Here is a 26,053-nt window from a genome sequence, read left to right as displayed (position 1 = left end):
AAAACATCAGAAGAATGCTGGGACACTAACCCCGCCCCTCCCACGGGGAGTACATAAGGGGTACTTACCCAGCATTCCACCTGAACAACCAAGCCCCCAACAGGAAGGCCAGCCGTCCGGGAGGGAGGGCGGGTGTATGAATGGGACGAGGACAACGGGACCAGGAGTAATGAAGATTACTGGTAAGTAATAGAGCATTACCCCCTGGTCCCTTATGTCCTCGTCCCATTCATAAATACGTGGAGAATACCAAAGCAGAAAAAGCCGGCCTTTCCAAACCAAACAGAAGCCAACCCAGAAAACCACACCAAGGCAGCAACCGCAGGAAGCAAAAGGCAGAACCGGCGAAACCACAGGCAGAGCCTCCGACAAGACCAGACCAGTACACACCCAACAAAACCATGGAAGTACAGCCAGACGACCAGACCGGCAACCACAGAAGACAACCAGCCCACTGCAGGAACACCCCACAGCCAACCAGCGAAGGGGATAGCACAGACACCGAACCCAACACAGGCCAGATGAGAACAACAGAGAGGAGGCCAACCAAAGCGAAAGGCCAAGAGCCACTAGGCCAGCAATCCAGCAAGCCAGAACGGGGCAAAAGGAGCCAAACCCAGGCACAGAGACCCCACGCCATGCAAACCTAGACCCCGGAAAGAAAGAAAACAGGCAGGGGACAAGCGGACCAGAGGAACACAAAGTCCCACCAAGCCGATCCCGGGAAACCAAAGGGCCAAGAAGCCCCCCAAGGGCAGGACCAAACCCAAAAAGAAGGGAAGAAAACGACCCGACCCCAGAGAGAACAGAGGAAAAACCTCCGGAACCGTATAAAAGAGCAGCAGGCCACAAGAACAAAAGAGCCAGCAGCCGGCGGAAGCCCACCAGCACCCAACCCGGAAGGCAAGACAGAGCCCACGGACAGGGAAAGAGGGAAAACCCAGATACCAGGGAACGAAGATTAAACCCCAGGAAGCCAAGCCACCAGGCCCCGAAAGACGTGGAAACAAGGCACCAAAGGGAACCAGCACCTCCAGGAAACCCCAGCAACAAGGGCAACCAACCAGGACAAAGAGACCCGGAAAAAAAGAGGAAAAGGGAACCAAAGGAACCCCAGGAAACCCAAAACACAACTCCAGCCAAACCGGAGGAAACGGGAGCAGGAAGCAACAGCCCGAATAAGGCACACCCCGAACACAAACAAAGATGGAGCGCAATTGGACGGACTAAGGACCCAGAGAAACCAAGACGACAGCAAGGGAACCCGAAGGAAGTTATCACAACCATAGCCAAGCCAAACCAGAGACTAGCCAGGCATAAACGACCCCAAACAGCCCAAGCAGAGGGCTGGGGCAAAAACCCGGAGGCCAGAGAGACCGAGGCACGACAACCCCAGAGGACCCCACAGAAGCAACAGAAGCCAGGAAGGAATGCAAAAGCAAACCAAACCCCAAAGCCCGGCACGACCCAAGGCAGGGCACGCACAGGGGACGAACCCCACAGGGCACAAAACAGCAACCGAGGACATAGACAGGAAGCCAAAGCCGAAGCCACAAGCAACCCGTAGAACCAACCCAAACCGGGGGGAGGCCAAAGAAGGGAAGTCCCAACAGAGTACAGGCCCAGAGAGTCAACAGCCCCGGCGTCGCCCCAACGAAACCCAAGAAGAGGGAAGCAGGGAAAACAAGAGGTTGACAGCACCAAACAGGCACGGCCAGCACCAAGACGCAGACAGGAACACCCCACACCTGCAAGGAACCGGAACCCGACAGCAGAGGGACCAGCCACCCCACAGGCAGACAGGACACCAGTAAAGAAGTGCCAGGCCAAACAAGGAACCCCCAACAGAGCCCCCAATCAGGCAGCCCAGGATTGAAAAAAGAGCACAAACAGGCAACCCAGAGTCGGACGTACTAAATAGAAACCAGATGAACAGCCAAGAACAGGAGCCAACAGGGAGGAAGCCCAAGGCAACAGGTAACCACAGGAAGCCACCGCCGAAGGACAAGCAGAAGCAACCGCAAGCCAGTTGACCAGGAGTGACCCAAAAATGCCCCCCCCCCCCCGAACAACAGGAGAACAGGGAAAGCAGAGGCACAAAACCAGCGACAAAACCACCAGAAAAGGTGGGGCCAGCACCCCCCCTTTAGGAAACCAGGGCAGAGAAAGCCGCAAAACGTAGGAGGAGTGGCAACCAAAAATCCTCACTGCATAAGTGGGCCAAGACTACACACACAGCAAGTATGTAGAACATGCCAGGGTCGCAAAGGCTCATGGTACAGCCCACAGACAAGGAGCCACATGATATCACGCTGCCAGTGGAACTGTCAAACACCACCAAGGCATCCAGAGCAGACGAGGCGTCCAGAACACCACGCAGCAGAGAGGAGCAAAGAGGCACGACCAGAGCAACCCAAGCACACCGGCAAGGGCGACAGACCCAGAATGGAGGTCAGACCAGGACCACAGTGCCAGCCAAGAACCAAGAGCCCAGTGAAACCTCCCAGAAACCCCAATCGGGTGACCACACCCAAAAGAGAAGCCAACCGCAGGGAGGAAAGAACACAGGCAAAACCACGGAGGGCAGGACCGCAACAACCAGGCCCAGGACACAGCCAAGGAACGGCAACACCAAGCCCAAAAGACCCGGCCAGCAGACCAACAGGGCCAAAAGCAGCACAACAAGAGGGACAGGAAGAACCACATAAAGCGCAAGCAAAGGCAACACGGAAAGGGGCCAAAACGAGGCAGAACAGTAGCAGGAAGACCGAGACCACAACCCTGCACTGCAGCCACAGGCCCACCATCCAGCAAAGCCGCAGGCAGAGACCCACAGAGGTACCGGAGACCAGAGCACCACCCAAGAGACACAGGAAAGGCCAAGAACAGGCCCGTGCCGAGAAACCCAGAGAAAGACCGCAGCACAAAGGAGGAGAGGGAGCCCCTCCCCAAAACAGGGAAAGAAGCAGAGCACCCAAAGGAATACGAAGTCTACAGCCCCGCAGACAAGAAGGAGAGCCAAGACACCACAGAGAACAAGGCAAGGCAGCACCGAACACAAGGCAGCCACGAACGCAATGCCAGAGCCGAGAAGAAATAGCGCAGAGCCCAGAACGGAGGGAGAACCCAGGACCCGAGCAGAGCCCAACAACAGGCCCCAGCCCCACCAGGAAGAGTCATCCCAATGGGAGGAAAGGCAACCCAAAGAACAGGAAGCAAAAACAGCGCCAGTCCACAGCGACAGAAAACCCAACACCAAAGGCGCAGGAGAAGCCAAGCACGCCAAAGCATGCAATCGGGACAAGGCGCAAAGGCAGGAGCGCAGGCCCCCAGCGAGCCCCAAGAGGACGAAACACACACCCAAAAGGAGCCAAGGAACCACAGCACACCAAACTGCACGGGACCGAACAGGAGGCAGCAAAGTAGCCCCCCCCCCAGAAAGGGCGACAGCACAGCAGAGGGCAGAAGAGGAGAAGAAGCCCAGTGGCAAAGCCCATGCCAACCTCTGGAGTCCCCGCAGCGCAACCTAGCCGTAACCAGAAGCCTAGCCCGCCAACAGGCGGAAAGTAGAGGTGCTACCCAACGAGGCACACAGAAACACTCACAGGAACCCCCGTAGGGGAGGGGAACAAAACACCTTCGGGGCACAGGCACTCCAAAACAAAAGTGAACCAGAACCCAACACAAAGGCACACACGGAGATGCCTAAAAAACAAAGAGCGCAGGCAAAACAAGGGAAGACCTGGCAACAACGAATGCACCAGAAGCAGGCAGCGTATGTGCATGACCATGACTGGGATGCATATACTGAAATGCACAGAAAGAACAAACAGAGGAGAACAGCGCCAAAAACGGAGCACCCAAGCACAGGCAGCACTCCAGCACGGCATGCAGGGTCCATAGGTCATGAAACGCCCCGCATCATACAAACAGAACGAGGTGCAAAGAACGCCAGGCTCGCGCCGAGAAAAAAGGCAACTCAGAGCAACACCCGCGTTCCAAGAGGCCCTCAATGTACATTCCATCATGCATCCACTTCCACAGAAAGGCGCTGGATGACGGACTCCAACAAAGATTACACGGAGACATGTTTTTATTTGCACGAGCCGGCAATGGAACAGGCCGGCAAAACAACGAAGCCTGGATGCAATTCAGAGCCTTTTTCTTCAAGGCCCCAGGCCGAGCCAGCTGCTGGGCGGCCCAGGGGAGGGAGGCCCGAAGCCCGCCGCGCTGAGGCAGGACCGAGAACCCCGCCATACATCCGCCCTCAGCCCAACAGCTGAACAATAGAGTCAGAGAGCACGGGTGACCCATTGAAAGCCACCAATAAAGCACGCACCCCACCCGAAGGCAGACCGTACCGCAGGGAGGGCAGAAAACCGTACAAGAAACCTCTGAGTCACACGCCCAGAACATGACTACAGGCAGAGGAAACATTGAACGCAACCCACACCAACACCCCAGGGGAAAGGCAGGCAAAATGATACTGCTACGCGGTTGTCACCCGGGGGTGCCAAACAGCAACAAGGGCCCCCCTTCCACCATCCACACGAAGCTGCCTCCAGCAAAGCAGCAAATGCAGCCCCACAAGGCCGGGGGAACAGGAAAGCAGGAAAACAGCACGACTACCAACCAGCCAAGCCACAGGAAGACGAGTAAGCAACCCGGAAGGACCAGGGAGGCCGGCTCACCAGCCTCATATGGCCGCCAGGAATCCAAACGCAGGGAAGACAAGAGCCAGCTAAAGACCAAGCCTCCCAGCAAGCCCAATGTACAAAAAGGTGAGCAACCCAATATACCCTTGCGGGCTCGGGCAAGGTTTTTAATAGAAAATGGCCAGCAAGGGGTTTTGTTTATTCTAAGATTTTTACAGCACCGTTAGGACTTGTTTAAGATTAATCACAGTACCTAAGCTTGAGATTGATCAGTGGCTGTTAAATTTAATTCAAAGAAAACAAGTTCCTAAACAAGGAACACAAGATGTTACCACACTAACATCAAAATTACGCACGAATACTCAATAAAACGTGAAACCAGGGTTTTTCTTGTCTGAAAGTTATTATTGAACTTCAAGGCAAAATATATAAATTTCTGTACAAAAACAATGAACAATCATAAAGAATAGGGTGCATACATAGATATAATAAGGATATTCAAGGCCTTGGTTGCTTGTCCTTAGACATATCCAAATTTTGAGTCCAGACTGCTGGGTCACAGTAGTTGATTGATTTTAACTCAAAGTCAGAAGAAAATCAAAAGATGACATGAGACAAACTAAGCAGAGTTGGACTGAACAAGTCGACGTTTCGGTCTTATTACGATTATTCTTAAGACCATCATCAGGACAACATAGTGGTATATACAATTGATGACCCTTTTTCCATTCAAAAGCACGTCAGTTAAAAATTCTTGACGGCACCGGCACTTATGAGTAATGGCGTTGAGGTCGGGCACAGAAGTAAGTCAATTGTGCATAGGGTACACTTGCAACGAATTTAGTGAAGCAGTAAGAGGATTCTGGCAGTTAGTCACGGAACGTCAATGGAGTACGATCGAGGGTTGTTGGACAACCCTCGATCGTACTCCATTGACGTTCCGTGGCGGATTGATCTCAATTCTTTTCGAGACAATTGATCATCAACCTAAACTGGACTAACTGCCAGAATCCTCTTACTGCTTCGCTAAATTAGTTGCAAGTGTACCCTATGCACAATTGACTTACTTCTGTGCCCGACCTCAACGCCATTACTCATAAGTGCCGGTGCCGTCAAGAATTTTTAACTGACGTGCTTTTGAATGGAAAAAGGGTCATCAATTGTATATACCACTATGTTGTCCTGATGATGGTCTTAAGAATAATCGTAATAAGACCGAAACGTCGACTTTTTCAGTCCAACTCTGCTTAGTTTGTCTCATGTCATCTTTTGATTTTCTTCTGACTTTGAGTTAAAATCAATCAACTACTGTGACCCAGCAGTCTGGACTCAAAATTTGGATATGTCTAAGGACAAGCAACCAAGGCCTTGAATATCCTTATTATATCTATGTATGCACCCTATTCTTTATGATTGTTCATTGTTTTTGTACAGAAATTTATATATGTTGCCTTGAAGTTCAATAATAACTTTCAGACAAGAAAAACCCTGGTTTCACGTTTTATTGAGTATTCGTGCGTAATTTTGATGTTAGTGTGGTAACATCTTGTGTTCCTTGTTTAGGAACTTGTTTTCTTTGAATTAAATTTAACAGCCACTGATCAATCTCAAGCTTAGGTACTGTGATTAATCTTAAACAAGTCCTAACGGTGCTGTAAAAATCTTAGAATAAACAAAACCCCTTGCTGGCCATTTCCCAGCAAGCCCAGCAGGCCGGGAGGCAAGGAGCCAGAAACCCCAACCGCACAGCCAGGCAGCCGGTCGGGGTTTAACAGGAGAAGAAGCCACTGAAGCCCAGCAGGAGTAGCACCAGCATCCACAACCAGATTCTATCGACAGACAGAAAAAAAGAACAGGTGGAATGGTGGGTAAGTACCCCTTATGTACTCCCGGTGGGAGGGGCGGGGTTAGTGTCCCAGCATTCTTCTGATCTTTTTTTCTGTCGGGAGATGGTTATCTCCACGTATTTATGAATGGGACGAGGACATAAGGGACCAGGGGGTAATGAAGGAATGAACTCAGAAAGCGGAATGTGGGGCCAGGAGCAGTGGAAGCTGGTTCGGAATAAAGGTGTAGGTGGGGAGTGTGGGTGACTGTCATGAGACCATCGTAATAGGTTAAAAGCTCAGCAACTCAGGATGGCTGGAGGATGCACGGTATGGCGGGGTTTGGTGGAGGGAGGGGTCTGTGAAATCAAAATTTGAGAAAAAAAAACATTTTCTCCAAACCTTTCAAACTTTTCATGTGTGCTGCACCATACAGAACACATACAAAGTTACATTTTGTCAAATCATAGACTTTTGTGCCAGAAGATTACCTTTCCAGTATAAAAGCTATGCTTGACTTCACACACACAGCCTTGCATTATGGCTTAAGGGTGTGTGCATGGGCACAAGGCATATCAGTATTAGAGTGACCAGCTTCTTACCATGAATGTTACATGTAATGCCTACTTGTAAGGCTGACATGTGACTCCTACACCTTGTCATCCTCATTGCCTTAACCAACATGTTCTATACATTGATTTATACACTTGTAAGACTCACTGTCTCTGTGTAATATGTTTGTGAGGAGTGGTGCTATAACAATAATGTCATAGGGGCTAAGGAGAGAGGAGGGGCATCATTGGAAGGTGGCAGTGAGGGAGCCTGTGAAGAAGGAGGTGATTGCGCGTGATGCGGCACCAATAAGGATTATCGTACCAGGTGCCACCAAAGCGAAAGCCTGCCCAACAGGAAAGCTCTTAGTAATGTACAGCAGTAAAAGAAATATACAATTACCTACATCTATTAATTTTGTGCAGGAAGGTGTCAATTCGTCCCTTAGCGCTGGCACACTGCACCAAGGTGCCAGGGTGCCTGCGTTGGCGCATGGCAGCCCATTGTGCGCCGGCACTGGGGAAAAGGACAGGAGTGCACCATATTACATAGATACAGCGCACTCCTGCCCTTTTTTATTGATGTAGGGCAGTGAAGCAAGATTCCTACGCCCTACGTCAAAACCTCATACATGAGGCCCAGAGTGGTTGCCTAATTTTCGGGAATCAATCTACATGAAGCAGCAAATTGAGAGATGAGAACTTTGAGATACCTACCAATCTTCCTCTGTGTAAACAACTTTGAGGGATGCTTGTATATGAAAAGCAGCCTTTTATTTAATCAATAAAATGTGTGTAAATACAAAACGCTTTTCCACTCAAAGAGACTTCTTGGTGCAAAAATCTCCAATGAAAAGCGAACATGTTCAGACTCATTTAAGAACCATTTTTGTACGAATAAGGTGAACGTGCCATGATAAAATAATAAATGACTTCATATTTCATGAGCGAGCCCGTCTGTGAAGCAGACGGAAAACCAATAGGCAACAGACGGCAAGTCACATTTCAGAGAGAGAGAGATGTAGCGGCAGAGAGTGAAAGATGCTGGGAGTATTTTTAGATTTTAAAACCAACAGAAAGGTGACCAAATCCAGCAGCTGAAGGTCATGTAGAAGCCTGAGATGACCTCAGGTGCACCCCCGGAAGAAAATAAAAGGAAGCACCGCTGAGATTATCTCCAATGATATCCATCTGCATAAGAACTATTTATAATCATTCGCCTCTACAGTCACTCTTTAATTTTATAGATGTTTTCTTCACAAACTATGCAAACTTTTTGCCTCAGTATGAGTTTTAATATAGTTCAAACTCCCGTAAAAGTTCTCGTGTGGCGCTTTTGATGCCCTTACCCTGTGCAGTCAAACCTCACATCTGGGCTGATTTTCTCATGCTAGAAAAATAGATTTAATTATGTGGATCAGCAAACAAACAAATCTCGTTCGCTTGACTCAGCCTGTCTACGTGAGCTGAGGATGCAAAGAAAACAGAGCATAATATTCCTATGCTATGGGACAACATTGACATCTTCCATGGTGTGCCGGAGTAGGCTTACTTCACTTTGGCACTCATTACTAGTGGCCTCTTAGTTCGGCTACTGAAAACAGGCAAAATCTCTGCATAAAAATCTGCGTTAAAATGAAGAGTTAGCAGACAAATCTTACAAAAATTACTAATTTCTTTGGTAATTCCTCACTGATTAGTGAACCCTGGGGCCTCAATGACAAGAAACTGATGCACTAGCAATAATGCGTCAGTTTCCTTACACCTACACCAAATGTCCTTGCGACACCATGGATTCGCTGCAGGTACAATACAGGTCTCCATGATGCAAGGATTAATAGATGCCACTCAAGCAATGCGTACGAACACATAGGCGAGTCCCATTGTAAAAGCCCTGCATCAATCCTCATGCCTGGTCTGACAAAGGCATAAGGATTTTGACGCAGTGAATTGTAAATTTCTCGCTGCCATCTCTACTTGACTTTTTTGCATTGGAACACCTACCCTGCATACACTATACCTGGTGCAGGTATAAGGTAACGCAATGCGTTAGTTGTTAGATATGGCGGAGTGTGGGGCACTGATTGCGCTGCCGCGGTGTCAACAAACGTGGCTCAGCAGCAGTGCAAGAGGTATGTAAATGAGTCCCTGAGTGTCCAACTTGTAATAGGCCAGATTTTCCCCTCCTGTAGTGGTACTGTTATGAACCCCATTGAACCCCGATATAGGCCTAGGGAGTTGCATGACCTTTGACCTACATTTGTCCTACCATGCTATACATAACAGTTCTGGTGCTGAGTTTTTACCTCGTTAAGTACTGAACAAATGGTGTGTGGTTTTCTCCAAAGAAATAGCCTAATTTATTATGCATGAGGATTCTTAGTATCACAGCAGTATTACCATCTTCTGCATAATAAAGAACAGTTCTTAGTAACAAGCTTCATGTTACTACAACAGATAGTACCGTGGATATTTATAGGTAATCTGGCACTAAGGATTCAGATTCGCACTCAATATCAATAGTTATGTATTTGTACGGTGCTCAAAGGTATGGAAAACCACATAAATTCCATAAACAGAGAGACAAGTCCCTCACCACAAGAATTATCTAACTCCCAAGCATACGTAATTCTACCAACTTATTACAACTTATTCAGTCCGAATATGTAATTTTTGGACACAAAAACACAAGTAAGCCAATAAATTTAGATTCCAGGTCAGCTTCTTGTCTCGTTTTTAATTTTGATCTTTCTTCAAACAGCACGACAGCCAACGCGTTTCGTCGCTTACAAGTAGTAGCTCCTGCGACTTTTTCAAGGCTAATTGTTTCCGTATGCGTGCTTTTAAGTGTGGTGATAATTCCAACCCACAGGTGGGTTCCAAATGTCCAAAAACGTGTCCGGATTGAAATTCTTGCACTCCGTGTTAGGTATTCATCAAATATTTCTTATAAAGCAGCTCGAGTAACGCTGTTTCAGTGTGTTGCCTCGTTACTACTTGTAAGCGACGAAACTCGTTGGCTGTGGTGCTGTTTGAAGAAAGATCAAAATTAAAAACAAGACAAGAAGCTGACCTGGAATCTAAATTTATTGGCTTACTTGTGTTTTTGTGTCCAAAAATTACATATTCGGACTGAATAGGTTGTAATAAGTTGGTAGAATTATGTGTGCTTGGGAGTTAGAGAAAGCTTCATGTTATGCAGGCCTTCATCCTCTGGAGGTTTCTTAGGAGATCCAGTGTATTTTCAGAGAGCTGCTGAGAGTATTAGAGAAACTGAGTGGGTAATGCTCGCTATTGAGCTCCCTGACTCGGGACTTCCATTTTTTTGGCATTAATCCCGGGAAATAGTATGAGGCAGATGGCGTTACCCAGCAACACAGGGACCGATGTTTTCGAGGGAACTATGATTATTCCCCATGGGTGGAAACCAAAACTGTTTGTACTTACCACGGAGCCTGAGTACCCTTGGCCGATGCCCAGTGGAGCTGTCCTATGCAACTATAGGGGAGTTTGGCTCTGGTTCACCCCCTCGGCCGTCACCTACCCAGCCAGACATCGGACATTGTTTTTTTTCTCGGCTTCTCACTGTATTATCTGTCTTTCACTTTGATTGCTTTGTTCCCCTGAAGTACTTCCCCCTTTCCGGTCTGCCTGACTCTATCTGCATTCCTTTCCCCTGTTTACCTTTCCCCCTCTACCGTCCATTCCCCATAAGACATGTGGCTTGGCTATGCTACGCATACTACGCGCTAATAACTTATATTATTGTGTAATCTCATGTTTCTCTCCTATGACTATACTTGGCTCCTGTAACTGATGTAATTTTTGTAACCTGTAATCTTGCTGATCCTCATGTAAAGCGCTCTGATACCTCTGGGTCTAGCCAGCGCTATATAAAACTCTGCAAATAAAAATAAATAAAATAAATTGACCTCTGCTGAGACCTCATTTTCATTTTTGGAAAAGGCCTTTTTGCAGGGTTATTCCAAATTATTTTATATGCTTCTTCCTTGTGTTTGTACTGACCTGCTTTTGTTGGCTTTAGGACTCTGGGCACTTCAACACTGCTGATCACTGCATATGCTCTATGCGTAAATTGTTATTATGATTGGTTATCCATGATAGGCATATGTGATTTACTTGTAATTCCCTAGTAAAGTGCACTGTGTGGGCACAGGGCCTACTGGTGGGCATGCAGCACTGATTGTGCCATCCGCACAAGTAGCCTGTAAATATATCTCAGACATGCCACTGTAGTGTTTTTCACAAACAGTTTGACACTGCAATGTAGACCTGCAAAGGTGCACACTTGCCAGGCCTTTACCTTCCACTCTATTACATGTAAGGCACCCCTCAGGTAGGCCCAAGGAACCCCTATGGGCAGGGTTCAGTGTATGGGAAAGGTAGGGCATGTGCTGGTGTGTTTTACATGTGCTGATAGTGATATACTACTGATTTCGTTTTTCACTAGTTAAAGTCTATTGTCCCATAGGCTAGAATGAGAGTTACTTTATAACGTTGTATAACTTTCCATTGAAACAAGATTGAGAAATTGACTTTAGGCTCTCTGAACTCAGAATTTAATAAGACATCTTTTAGGTATATGGTTTTCAAATTCTGTGTTTAAAAATGCCACTTTTGGAAAGTAGGCATTTTTCTTGTTTAACTCTTCTGTGTGCTTCTGCTGCTTGTGTATCGACTGTCTGGTGTTAGAGTGACAGGAGCTGGGGATGTGCATTCCCTGTAGACAGCCACGGGGGGAGTTTGAGGTTTATTCTGCCTATCCCAGATGTCTCATAGCTAGGCTGAAAAGACCATGTGTGCATTTAGAGTGGTGGGAGGAGTTTCACTTGCAGCTGAATAGGCTGTGTCACATTTGCACAATGATGTCTCCACACCCTGCACCAGAGAGGACAGAACTGGTTTAGACCAGGCTCAGAGACCCTTGCCACAAAGAGAACAAAAGGACAATGAAGTATAAGTATTGGACCTTAAACCCCATAGGAATAGATCACTTCTGTGTGTGCTTTGCTGGGTTAACCTTCTGTAAAGGGTCCGACAACAGTTTGCCCCTGGGCCCCAGGAGCAGGTGGAGTATGCCCATAGCCTGCCTTCCTTCTCCACGAGCCTACAGACCGGCTGGTCTCCCAATTGAGTCCTGAGGAGGGAGGGGCCCTTTGTGTTCCTGAAGAGTGCCCTCTCTGATATGCTTTTCGTGTTTCCGTTTTTGGCTGGAGGCACAGAGTGGGGTCTCTATGTCCTGAGACCCGTTGAGCCCTTTCATCTGTGTTCATGGCCCTCCATTTTGTTGGTACCTTCCCCCCTATCATCAGTAGAAATCTTTTCCAAAATGGCCTCTCCCTCGCTGATATTATATTCAGAACTGGAGCAGCGCTGGGAGACCCGCGGAGTGACAATGCGCGAGTACTGCCAGCGGCTAACTACTGAAGCTATCCACAACGTGGAACCCCCTTCTGCCTGAAGCGGTAGGCAGCGGTGGAGTTTCCATAAATGAAGGGGACTTTTCAGAGGATGCTTGAGGGCCTGGCTAGCACGAGTAGGCTCCTAACAAACTTGCAGGCGGGCACATTTATGTGCAAGGCAGGCAAAGACCTCGGAGCCCACTTCAGTGCCCCTCAGCTATGATGCATGGGGAACCTGCAATATTAGATGTGGACACGGCTCACCCATAAAGACAACACTTTGCATAATGGAGCGGAGTGTGCAGCAGCCGCAATAAGTGCGTGTACAACTACCCTTCTTTCATTAGTCTATCCAAACCTGCCATTGTGTGCCATCAATGCTGCCGCAGTCCTGGAGAAATGTATCAAGTGAATGCTTTTGTGTGTGCATCTGTGCGTGTATGTGGTAGTGTGCAGATGCATGTGTGTGTGTGTGCACACCTGTGCATGTATAAAAGAGTATGTTCACATTTGTGTGTGCTTGTGCATGTCTGTGCGTGTGATGGTGTGGACATGAACTTGCGTGTTTTTGTACTAGAGCATGTGATTCTATGTGTGCTTGTGTTTGTGCGTGCAGATGTTTCTGTATGTGTGCCTATGTCTGTGCGTGTGATGGTGTGTGCATGTACTTGAGTGTTTTTGTACTAGAGCATTGAATTGTATGTGTGCTTGTGCGTGTGGATGTTTCTGTATGCATGCTTGTGTACGCCCTCCATTCGCATATGAGAGTGTGTGCGCACATCTCTCTGCATGTGATGGTGTGTGTGTATGCATGTACTTGTGTGTACATCCTTGGGTATTTTTGTTCTGGAGCTTGTGATTGTATGTGTGCTTGTGTTTTTGGTAGTCTCTGTGTGCTTGTGTGTGTGTGAGAGTGTGAGCACATTTGTGTGTGCTTGTGCATGTCTGTGCATGTGATGGTGTTTGCGTGTGCATGTTCTTGGGTGTTTTTGTATTAGAGCATGAGATTTTATGTGTGCTTGTGTTTTTGGATGTTTCTGTATATGTGCTTGTGTGCCTGTGTCTGTGCACATATGAGAGTGTGTGCTCATATTTGTGTCTGCTTGTGCATGTCTGCGCGAATGATGGTGAGTGCATGCTGGATTTGTTACTCTCTGAAAGCCGCTGTCCTAGATATTGACTTTAAAGGCCAGATGCCTGACCTTAGGATGGCCACCAGTGTACCAGTGTACAGTACAGTCCCTTGCCTGACCCCAAGATGGCTTCCATAGTGGTCCCCGCCGCGTTGTTTTACTTCCCTGGGGCAACAATTTGACATTGACCAGACCTTGAACCTATCCCCTGGACTTGGAACCTACGGAACTTACCCCAGACTGTGGAGACCAACCGATTTGACTGATGCCCGGTGGAACTACCATATAGCTAATGAGGGGATGGGTTGTGGACTCCCCCCTTCTCTTCCCCCCCTGCTGTCACCTTCCCAATCGGACCTTGGGCAGATTTTCCTCTCGTCTCTACGTCCTATCTTTCTCCTACCCCTTTACCCTATCCCCTTACCCTTCCTTGCTCCATTCACCTTGTCCCCTATGTTCTTTAAATGCTTTTATTGATACTTATGTAACTTTTAACTAATGTAAATTGCAACATTATTGTTCCTCATGTAAAGCGCTCTGATTCCTACGGGTCTAGCCAGGGCTATATAATAACTCATTAAGTAAATATTTTCCCATTTAGCACTCTTTCTCTCATTGTCTACTTCCCTGGCTCCTATCACATCTCCCCTGAATCTCTCACCTTGCCTGCTACTCTGCCTAGCCCCCAGTCCTTTGTGCCCTTTGACTAAGCACAACTTCTCCCCTTGTTGGGAAAAGATCCAATATTTATACTCTGGAGCCTCAGCGAACCCGCTGAATCCACTGCGCCTAGAGAGCCACTCACAGCTGAGGTACGGTATGGCAACCCTTGCCAAAGCACTGCCTCTCCCCTTTTTGGGGAGGGATCCAGTATGTAGGCCTTGAGGTCTCAGAGACCCCTCTGAGAGAGTCCACTGCGTAAAGGGAGCCTCCCTCAACAGAGATAGGGAAGCTATACCACTTCCCCTGGGATCACAGCTTAGTGGACTATGGACGTTGCTTTGACTCATCTACCGGTTTGTGTCCCCGTTCGCCCTTCCCTTCCTCTTTCCATGTGGTGTCCTTCACCCTCCCTTCCTCTTTCCCGCCTTCATTACCTGTCTACTTCCCCAGCTCCTACCCCCTCCCCTGAATCTTTCCCCTTGCCTGGTTTTCCCCTTCGGCATTTGTGCTTATTGTTTAACTCAACATTACTAGTTACTGTGTTGCCATGCTCTAATAACTGTGGAACCTTCGTAACAATGTAACCTGTAACTATGATCTGATGCTCATGTAAAGTGCTCTGATACCTCCGGGTCTAGCCAGCGCTATATAAAACCTTTAAAATAAAATGAATACATAAATTCAAACTCCTTCTATCCACTATTAAATCGACTATAATTTCTCATGCTCTCAACTTATTCATGATCAAAGCCTTCCCGCACTTAACAATCTAGAAATTATTCAACATTACGATGCCAAGGTGTATATTACATTCAGTATTTATTAAAAATATATATTCTTATTTGAAATAATTTAAAAACTCTTCCATATACCAATCAAGTGTACATATACAACTTCTAATGGTATAAGCTCATATTTGACTATACAAATCAATGTATGAAGAATCAGAATATCATAAAACATATACAAACGATTTTAATTTAAACCACATAGGTTTGTTTTGTCGACGCGTTTCGGTGGATCCTGCTTTCGCACCACCTTTCTCAGGACAATTAAAAGCACAGTAATCTTTATATACTCCACCACTTTCCCTGATCTTTACTTCGGAGGAACTGTAATCAACTTTTTTTTGTTATTTCTTCCTATAATAGGGTATTTCGGAGTGCCTAATTCATTGTCACTCCCCAGTCATATTGTTAATCAGCACATTTACCATCACTTGTTGTTTTGTTCTCACGTTTTGTTCTCTAGTTTTACTTCTAATCTTTAAAAATCAATACCTCTGGTTTCGTACATTGGATTTTTGTCGTTTTGGTGTTATTTTGATCATAAAATATATTCTATTTTAATAAATTGGTGTTGGATATTTATTGCATGTTGTGTCTTACTTATTTAATGTATTGTCATTTTTAAATGCATTCTGCAGCACACACAGAAAGAGTAAAAAAGCCTCTCAGGATTGGTTTTGAGCAAGTAAACACAAGGGAAAAGGAAATTGACTGGAATTTGCTGATTGGATTTCCATGTGATGCAGGGCAGTATAGCAAGGTAACTTGCTGTCCTCCCCTGCACCACAAAACCTGTAAGTATGACCCTAGCTCAGCTAGGCTTTGGTAAATTATAGGAGGAGTGCACAAGGTCTTAGTGAAGCACCCACTACACCAGTTTGAGTGGTGATAGTACTGGGACAGGTTAAGTTGTTTTATGGCCTTTCTAACTTTGATCTGTGGCTCACAGGTGATTGAAAAAAACTTTGATTTCAGGTAGAATCCTCTACACAGATTTAAAAAAAATGTAACACTGAGAGATAGATCAAAGGTGTTGCGTAGGCCTTGAGCCACGCAAGGGGATGCAGGCCGACACACAACCTAGAATGAGACTTACTTACTTAGGTAATTCAGGAGTAATGCAAGGCAGCGCAAGTTGCAGCCTTGCGTTACTCTGCCTTGGAACGGGTGGAGGATTGGTGTTCCCATGAATCCATCCATAAATTTTGGTGCATTCCCAGATATACCATGAGTGGTGGACCTGGGATTGCGTCACAATGACATTCCTTCCCAGGCGAGGCGGAACGAGGAGAAATATTTTGAATTCTTCTCTATTTTCCTGTTACTATGTTTGATGAAAAATGCAGCACATGTAGAATGAGGAAAAAACATACATCAAATAATTGTATTTGCGCAAAAAGGAATCACTTCCTGCACTCAAAGTGCACCAGCACAAGGAGAGAGAAGATATGCACGATATCTTAATAGATATGGCACAATCCTGCCCTCTCCACGTTGAGCCGCACAAAAAAATATAAAAATGGCACTGCAAGAATGAATTACAATGACACAAATGTGAGTGGATGTGAAAGGGTGCCAAATTGCAAATACAAAATAAGTAACATGCAAATAGATTTATGGAGTAATAGATAGAGAAGTAAGGAAGCTAGATAATAATGGAAGAGAAAGAAAGAAAATAGAAGCATGATGAAAAAAGGTACAACATGCAGGAATAGGGAAAAAAAGATGGAAGGAAGAAAAAGTAAGGATGAAAGAAAAAAGCAGGAAGGAAAAATAATAAACAAATGCCAGAAAGAAGGGCAGCGAGCAGAAAAGAAGGGAGGGACAAAAACACATAACAAAAATATGGAAGAAAGGAAATCAGGAAAATAGAATGAAATAATGGAAAGAAGAAATTAGAGATAGGAATATAAAAAGGAAAGAAGGGCAGAAGGAGAAGGAATGACAGGGGCATGTTAAGAAAAAAAGGAAAGAAAGGAAATTGATACAGGGGTATAAAGAAGGAAGGAATTTAACTGAGATTGGAAAGAGGTAAAGAAGAAATTATAGCAAGGATTGTGAGATGAAAGAAAGAAGGAGACAGGAATAGGTGAATAAAGGCAAAGGAACAAGATAGAAGAAAGAGAGAGTGGAAGAAAGAAATAATTCGGATAAATATGCTAGATGCTTTTAAATTCATGTTGTAAAATGCTTTATTTAGCCTCATAGGAAAGGATCTCTCCCTTTCGCTGGCCATTTATTGTCAAGTTGCCTAATGTGGTGGATTTGTATTTTTCTGGCTGCTCCCTTGGGTGTGCAGGAGGTGCATCTACTGAAGTAGGATTACAAATCTAACTGAATACTGAGGAATACAAACAATTAACACTATTATTGAGAACAAAATGAGAAAGCTATAAAAAAGTGAAACAACATTCCAAACTTACAAGCGGAGCAATGAGAAGTGTATTGGGTAAGTTGAGTACTATTGTTAGTTAAGTAATATTGTAAGTACTATAGGAAAGGCTGCCCCATCCCATAAACTATTACTTGTGTCCATGAAAGCCAATCTGCATTTGTGCTTAATGACAATTGGTGCTGAGAGGCCGCACGACTGCAAAATTTTTGCGACTGAGAGATCATGATAGAGATAATCAATCACTGTTCTCATCACGCTGTAATCTGAAAGAGACCTCCATAGCCTCCCACTGAAAAAGCCCTGCCTGGGGGCCACCATGATAATACTTTATAGGGTGCAGTAGCTGCATCCCCGGGAGCTGCCTATCGTCCTTCTCGAATAAATGACACCTGAGTCATCCGAGGTCCTATTTGTGTTCCTTATCATTTCTGTGTTTACGATGTTCATGAACATTAGGTACAAAACTTCTGTGATATGAATTGGGATCGTGACGTGCAAATGGTAATGTTTTGCACTTTTGTTTGGGGCTATCTGTAACTATTTACTAACATTTGCTTTGGTAAAAAGGATGGCTGAAAGATGAAGCATGTATGTGAACAAGACTATCCACCCCATTTTACTCCTATGCTGCTTCTCAGTATTCAAGAATATGTGAAGGGTATACACATGTTTTTGCCTGCCAGATCATCCCTCTGGAAGGTTGTCCCAGTTTTCTGCACGTAGACTGGAAGGTGTTCCTGGTCATCTGCATATAGACAGTAAATCACTGCTTGGCATATCCCAGGGGGAGGAGGGAACTTTTGCCTAAGTGGGAATGTCTACAGCCTCTCTGTCTGGATGGTGCACTTATGATGTTTGGTAATGGCCCAAATGCTAAACTTAGATATAAAATTTGGAACACTTCACTTCACCAGTGTGCTGAACAGATGTGGACCTTTACCCGTGCATACTTCTGCTGATGATGCTTCCAGATGTCAAGATGAGACCTAAATGCTTCCTTCTAGCTAGAAATAAGCTTACAGGGCTCTACTGAAGCTCGCCTGCCCTGGTCATGCTGCTGTTCTTGCCTGTTTGGAGGTCCTAGCCATCAAGAGGAGTCCTCAAACACAGTGCCATGAATTCAGCTCGTTCCCTCACTAGATGGTAGAAGAGGGCTGACCAAAAGATCAGATGAGAAGAGGTGGATGCTGAGCTGTGTGGTGAATCTGCCAGGAAATTAAACTACCCACACTGCAAGATCTTTTGTAATTTTCCTTTCTTCTGTGCCCATGCTGCTATTGCTGCGTTCCAGGGCTTGGTTGTCTGGCATGCTAGCCAGAAAGAGAGAGAGACCTGTGTAGCCTACGAGAAGCCCCTAATACCTGTGTGTTTGTACTCATGAGCTAGCCTAGACAGTCCCCCCTTCTTAGGTACCCCACGGTTCCACAGTCTCTAGGCCTCCATAAAGTAAGTTAATCCCAATTTTCGGTGGTAGACAACACAAATATCCCACAGGACATATGATTACATTTCTCAGTAAGGTGGAGCACCTCTTGAACTCTGATGAGGCACTGTTTATTTTCTTTTCAGGTTATTTTGGAACACTGTTCAAAGGATGACGTGGCAGTCAATTCAGGTAGACATGCGATCTCCTTTATTGAGACTCCAGGTACAGTAGTGGCCAAAGAAGGCAGCCAGGACCAACTGACCATTCCACATGCCACCGTTCCACCTTAACAACCATTGTCACGGTGGCATGTGCCCCATAATCCTAAAGCAGACCCCCACAAATATTTTCCCGCACAAAAAAAGAAATTAAAATAAGTAATCAAAAGATGACATCTAGACCGACATACAGCAAAACTAGATATTTATTTAGTATACACCAAATGGAAATGAAACACAATAGTATCACGTCAAAGCATTAAAACAGCGAACCCCAGAAAAGAAGAATGCATTAATATTTCACATAATGCCTAAACGAACCAGGGGATCTCATTTCCCTTCTTGATCCATTCCTACCTAGATCATTTTGCGTGAACAAACACATCCTTTGCTCACTCCCACACCTCTGCATGGACAATCTCTCTTTGTTCCACCATTCCCCATCAGTCAGCATGACTGTTCCATCTCTGTCAGAAACAATCTGATTTGGACTGGGACATTTGTGAATGTCCCTTTGCTATCATACCAGGCAACATCACCTTAACCCAGTGTCCTGGTTTGAAAATAGCTTGACATGTTCCTTTGATTGACTCCTAGGTAACATACTTGCTTTGAGTCTTCTCACAATTTTCATACACCAATTCATGTGCACAATTCGACACATTTAAATCTCACATCCAGGGTCTTACTAATTTGGTGGCAGATATTATACCTTTCAATAAGGCATAATGATACTCCTTAGTAATGGCAGTGGACGTGATGCGTAAAGCTCACAGCAAGTCTACACGTTCCTTTTTCCAATTCAACCCATTGCCACGACAATTGAATACTGTCCTTTATGACTGTATTACACCATTCAACCAGACCATTACTGCGGGATGTTTCAATGAGTAGTAATGTTCTTAATGCCCCAATGAAACCTGAACCCTTGGAACTCTTTGACCATGAATTGTACCCTATTGTCGGTGACCAGTTCTACAGAAGCTCCTTCTCTCAAAAACAAAGACTGGAGAAATTCTAACAGCTCCCCAGTGTTGGCAGATTTCACAAATTTTTCAGATGTGATCCTCGTCGCCACTGAAAGGACAAAGCGGCAGTCGATCAAGATAGGAAAGTGATCTCCTTTATTGAGACTCCATGTACAGGAGTGGTCAAAGAAAGCAGCCAAGACCAACTGACAATTCCCCCGAACATTCCACATCCCACCGCTTCACCTTAACAACCGTTGTCAGGGTGGGATTTGTCCCAAATTCCTAAAGCAGACCCAACAACTGTACATTGATTATCATTGAAAAACATACCTCCGCGTTGTATTAGGTGACTGTGAACAATAGTAGACTTTACTGACTAATGACACATTTAACTCAGTTTTACTGAGAGCTTTGGCATCCTCTATTTTGCAGGGTAATGATTGTGATCAGCTAGTACTCACAAACATTTTATGTCTGTAAATATTGGTTTGATGTACCAATACTTATAACTATATTGTTGCAGAATTGTGTTCTTATTTCAGGATTAGGCTAATATTTACAACCATTTAGTGATTTCAATGTATTGCATGCCAAGTTAGTGGCCTTATATTTAGTATATTAGTCACCTGTACATTAAGCTTTGGTTTTAAAGTGTTGTGTGCATTTCTAAAATTTGAATTCCTATACATACAGTCATTGTATTTATATGTTCTGATTTTTTAATTAAATTACTATAACTCACAAATTCGGATGGACATTCACACCTTTAGTGGACAGTACTTTACCTAAATCCTGCCTATGTTGCCTACCTTGAGCTTGGTCATGTTTTCCACTACTTAGGCTTAGTGGGGCCAAATTTCCATTGCTGACTAAGCACAAATGCATAATTATAGGGGATACCTAGCATTCTCTAATTAAAGGCCTGATTCCAAGTGGCCTTTTAAATAGCATCCCCTGTGCAAACAAGTGTTTGCACAGAGATCGCAATTGTAAGCAGCAGTGTTTATCACATCGGTAATTACTGGGTGTGGAAAAGATTGCACACTATTAAATGTCTGCATGTCAAAATTAAAGGAATTTAACAGGGGTAACTGGATTTACAAAGGCATGTGGATTTTTGTACCGTAAGGACCAACATTTGCATGATATTCCATCGGAAATTCAGAATAGGCGATAATTGTTATAACCTATACATTCTATACACCTCGTTATCAGATATTATCCTGTAAGAATCGGACTGGGGAGACTCTAATTGACCCCTGAGAGTGCTTGGTGACCATTGCAACTAGGCGCCCTTGAGAAACGGTCTGAAGGAGGGACAGGGGCACAAAGAGGTTAAAGTTTTTGAGATTCCCTTGCTTTTCAATAAACATTCAGTTGGCACTGTGAGAAGAGGAAAAAACACAATGGCAATCAGCAGAAGGTAAGTAAACCCTAGAGAGACAAAGAAGGATACAACTGGACCAGAACCAAAACTTAAAAATATGTTTTTAGAGATAAATAGAGGTGCTTAATTTTCAGAAGACCAGGTACTCTGGTCTAGGAAGAAAATATGAACAAGTATTGGCAATGGCAATATATCAAGACGTTTCCCAAATATCCAATGGCTAAGCTAATTGGTCTATTGTATTCCCCTATATTTTTGCCTTCCTATGCTGAACCGGTTTTTCCTGGCCCTAGGACTTTGTGCACTTTACACCTGCCAATCAAAGGTAAAGTGCTTATGCTTTCCCCTTTAAAAATGATAAATGGGCTTTTCACATGATTGGCACATATAATGTACTCATTAGTCCCTTGTAGAGTGCTGTACTATGTACCCAGTGCGTGTAAATTAAATGCTACTTGTGCCTGTAGCACTAATTGTGCCAGCCACTTAAGTAGCTCCTTAAAACATTGCACAGGTATGCCATTGCAGCCTGAATGCAGTATTAAACTGCCAATTTGACCAGGCAATGTAACCCCCTTGCCAAGCCTCAAATTCCCTTTTTATTGCACATGCCACCACTAAGGTAGGCCCTAGGTAGCCCATAGGACAGGTTGCATTTCAATTAAAAGGTTGAACATGTACTTGTACATTTTAAATGTCCTGGTAGTGAAAAATGAAATTTGTCTCTGTCTCCCGTAGGATAATATTAGACTGCTTTATTACATTTAATAAGTGCTATCTTTTCATTGGGAACAGGTAGGGATTTAGTGTTTGGTGTCTGAAAAATTGTAATTCAAAAGTCTCTTTAATAGTGAAGTCAGACTTTAATTCACAATTTTGGAAAATGCCTCTCTTATCAATTTCCCACTTTTCTGCCCTAACAATTCAGTGCCTGCAGCCTGGTCTTCGGTCACATGACTGGGTGCAGTTGGCAGCTGGACTTTGTGTACTCCTCCCAGATAGCATCACAATAGAGGAAAATAGAGGGTATGGGTGTTGGCAGGATGGACCATCTCTGACTTGATAGGGGCAGAACTGTCACCTATGGGGCTTGCACTTTAAAGGCACTGGCTCAGCTCACACCCAAAGGATTGCACACTGGCCTATTTTGCCCCCCCAAGCAGACTGGCATCAGAGGTAAAGTGCTGTTCTCCATCTTCTGAATATCGGAAAATTGGCATATACCTAATTGGCACATTTATACTACTTTTAAGTCCCTAGTATATGAAATTCGCAGTACCCTCCCTCTCCAGGTCACTTCTGTACCGGTGAGCGAATTGAAGACGGCTGGAACTGCTGTCTGTGTCCAGGGAAGAGCCTTGATGCCTGGACCTGCTCTCTCTCACTGATATCCAGGATAAATTAGTATACTCCAACTGTCACATGACTGACCTCCTGTTTGGGCTACAGGGACACAACAAACTTCACAAGGCCTTTTCCTGCATTCCCAGCCAACCAGTCCTAACTGAACCTGGCCTAGGCTCTACTTCTGGCCTCTTCTTGAGTGAGTCTTGAGAAAGAGCTTTCCCCCAAAGGTCTTAAATACTTTGACTGGTGTCAAAGTGTGCTACTCCTGAAGTGTCCTGAAACCTAGGACTTAGAAACGTTTTGCGGTACAAAAGGGGGTGGTGATGGACGGAGCATCTGAATCAATCAAACACTCACACCCAGTGGGTTTAATCCATCACCGTTCTTTAGCCCACTCTGCCACCCCAGTTCAGACATGGCTATATGCAAATCAGTCTGACCCTGTGCCTCATGGGAACACTCCAGCCCGAACTGCCAAGCCATGTCTTCCCTGGACCGGAAACAAGCTTCCGAGGACCGGTTTCTGGCATTCCAGCCGTCTTTTGCCCGGCTTGCCTAAATCCAGTGGAAAAGTGAGCAAGGGATTCACGTCTGAGCATACCCTGCTACACTTATGGTGGCCAAAAGCAGCACAAAAGGGGGTGGTGATGGACGGAGCATCTGAATCAATCAAACACTCACACCCAGTCAAAAGATCTGGGTTTAATCCATCACCGTTCTTTAGCCCACTCTGCCACCCCAGTTCAGATATGGCTATATGCAAATCAGTCTGACCCTGTGCCTCATGGGAACAGTCCAGCCCGAACTGCCAAGCAATGTCTTCCCTGGACTGGAAACAAGCTTTCGAGGACCGGTTTCTGGCATTCCAGCCGTCTTCAGCCCGGCTTGCTTGAATCCAGTGGCAAAGTGAGCAATGGACTCACGTCTGAGCATACCCTGCCACACTTATGGCGGCCAAAAGCGGTACAAAAGGGGGAGGTGATGGACGGAGCATCTGAATCAATCAATCACTCACACCCAGTCAAAATATCTGGGTTTAATCCATCACCGTTCTTTAGCCCACTATGCCACCCCAGTTTAGACATGGCTATATGCAAATCAGTCTGACCCTGTGCCTCATGGGAACTGTCCAGCCCTAACTGCCAAGCCATGTCTTCCCTGGACTGGAAACAAGCTTCCGAGGACCGGTTTCTGGCATTCCAGCCGTCTTCAGCCCGGCATGCATGAATCCAGAGGCAAAGTGAGCAAGGGACTCACGTCTGAGCATACCCTGCCACACTTATGGTGGCCAAAAGCGGTACAAAAGGGGGTGGTGATGGACAGAGCATCTGAATCAATCAAACACTCACACCCAGTCAAACGATCTGGGTTTAATCCATCACCGTTCTATAGCCCACTCTGCCACCCCAATTCAGACATGGCTGAGTGTGGCTGGGTGTGAGTGTTTGATTGATTCACGCGAAGCTCCAGCCCTGACCATCCACAACGCTGACAGAATATTCGTGCTACTGCAAAGACCAGCTAGCATCTCCACACTACTTCAAAGATCCCCCACAACACTCTCTCTGCTCCTTAAGGTCCCTTCCACCATGAAGGGAACTTTTGGAGTGAGACTGAGAAGGTAACTTTTCAGCGGATGAACTTTATCCCTGTAGCTGACTCACGTTCCATCACGGTTGTCCTCAACTTGTGACTTTCTCCCGTTCTCACATGATCAGATACCTGCGCGTATTAATATTTGGCTCTATTTTCACTTAAATCTGTGCCCACCCTGATTCTTATCTGTACTTTTAAAAATGTGACACACACAGTTGTCTACAAAAAAAACCTAAAAAGGTTAGTGTCTTTAAAACAAAAACAATAAATTACACAAACATTTCTAATGGTGAACAAGGTTAGCAATAAAAAAACTGAAAACAAATGCTTTCAAATTTAACGAAATTCATATGAAATAATTCTCGAATATCGATATTCAAATTGAATACATTCATTATGGAATTTATTGATTCAAATATATTCTTTCAAAGGTGATGAACTTTACACTTTTCCATCCACATTTTCTCTTAGAACCACCATAGCTTGATTTGTTGCAAGGGCACGCAGACAACATTCAGCTTCCTGTTGCTCTGAGACTGTGTGCTATTTCTATCTCTCAGCAGACCAAGAAGGGAGGGGTTGTCATTCCATTTGCAGGTATCCCATGAAATGCTCATTAGTGGATGGAAAGGACTATAGCTTCCAATGCCTAAAAAACATAAAATATAAAATATCGCATATCAACTCTTTGGTCCCTTTTTACCCAACCTCCTACGAGGCAGTACAATAATAGAGACATGCGGCGTGCTGGGCAATTCTTTATTAATAATACTGAATATTTTTTTTAAGTGAAAAGGTGCATACATTTCGAGATTTCTTTATAAGATTAAACCAATTTCTGGTCATCATGCTTCAAGGCTTTTACAGATCCTGCATTATGAAGGGAATTATAGAAATTGATGAAACCCATACATTTCACTTCCCTTTGTAGCAACAGCTCCCTGGCTAATGCCGGAGGCAGAACACCGCAGCGCAGGCGCTGAGAGCGTGCCGCTCACATAAAAGGGAAGGAGACAGGTTAAGAGAGGTGGAACAAGTCCAGAGAAAGATCATTACCTTTCTACCTCAAAGAATAACGCTAGTAAGTAACATAAAGTCGTTTCCTCCTGGACTCTCCAGGCCAGGCCTACTGTTCAAATCTGCACGTTTGATGTCAGTGAAGCGCCTCGAGGGCGATGTATACACTTGATTCCCCTCCATGATGTGTAATCAGATGTTGTCTTTGTTAGATTTGGCCACCGGATTCCGTTCATAGGCAACCTTTAAAAGGTCGAAGTAAGGGGGCACTGGCAGGACTTGAGTTTCGATTCTTTTGGTGCTCTTACATAGTTGTGCAGCTTTGCCACGAAGTTAGGGGCATATTATCAAGGGGGTTTATCTCCGCTTTTTTGGCTTTAAAAGCCAAGCTAACACCAGTTAGCGACAGCTAGTAGGAAATAGCGACCATCTTGGGCCCCGCTTTGCATGTCAGTGATATTTATCACTAATGACATGCAAAGTGGGCGTGCCAAGATGTTAGCGACTGAAAACAGTCGCTAACATCGCTATCTCCTATTACCAACTTTTGGAGATATTCGCGCTAAGCTGGAATATCTCCAAAAGCTAACACCTGCCCTGAGCAGTTCTTAGCCATGTTATCCAATGGGAGGTGGATAACATGGCTAAGAGCATTAG

Source organism: Lissotriton vulgaris, chromosome 2_1, assembly GCF_964263255.1.
Source record: "Lissotriton vulgaris chromosome 2_1, aLisVul1.2, whole genome shotgun sequence".
NCBI lineage: Eukaryota > Metazoa > Chordata > Amphibia > Caudata > Salamandridae > Lissotriton > Lissotriton vulgaris.
Note: the sequence above shows the minus strand (reverse complement) of the source record.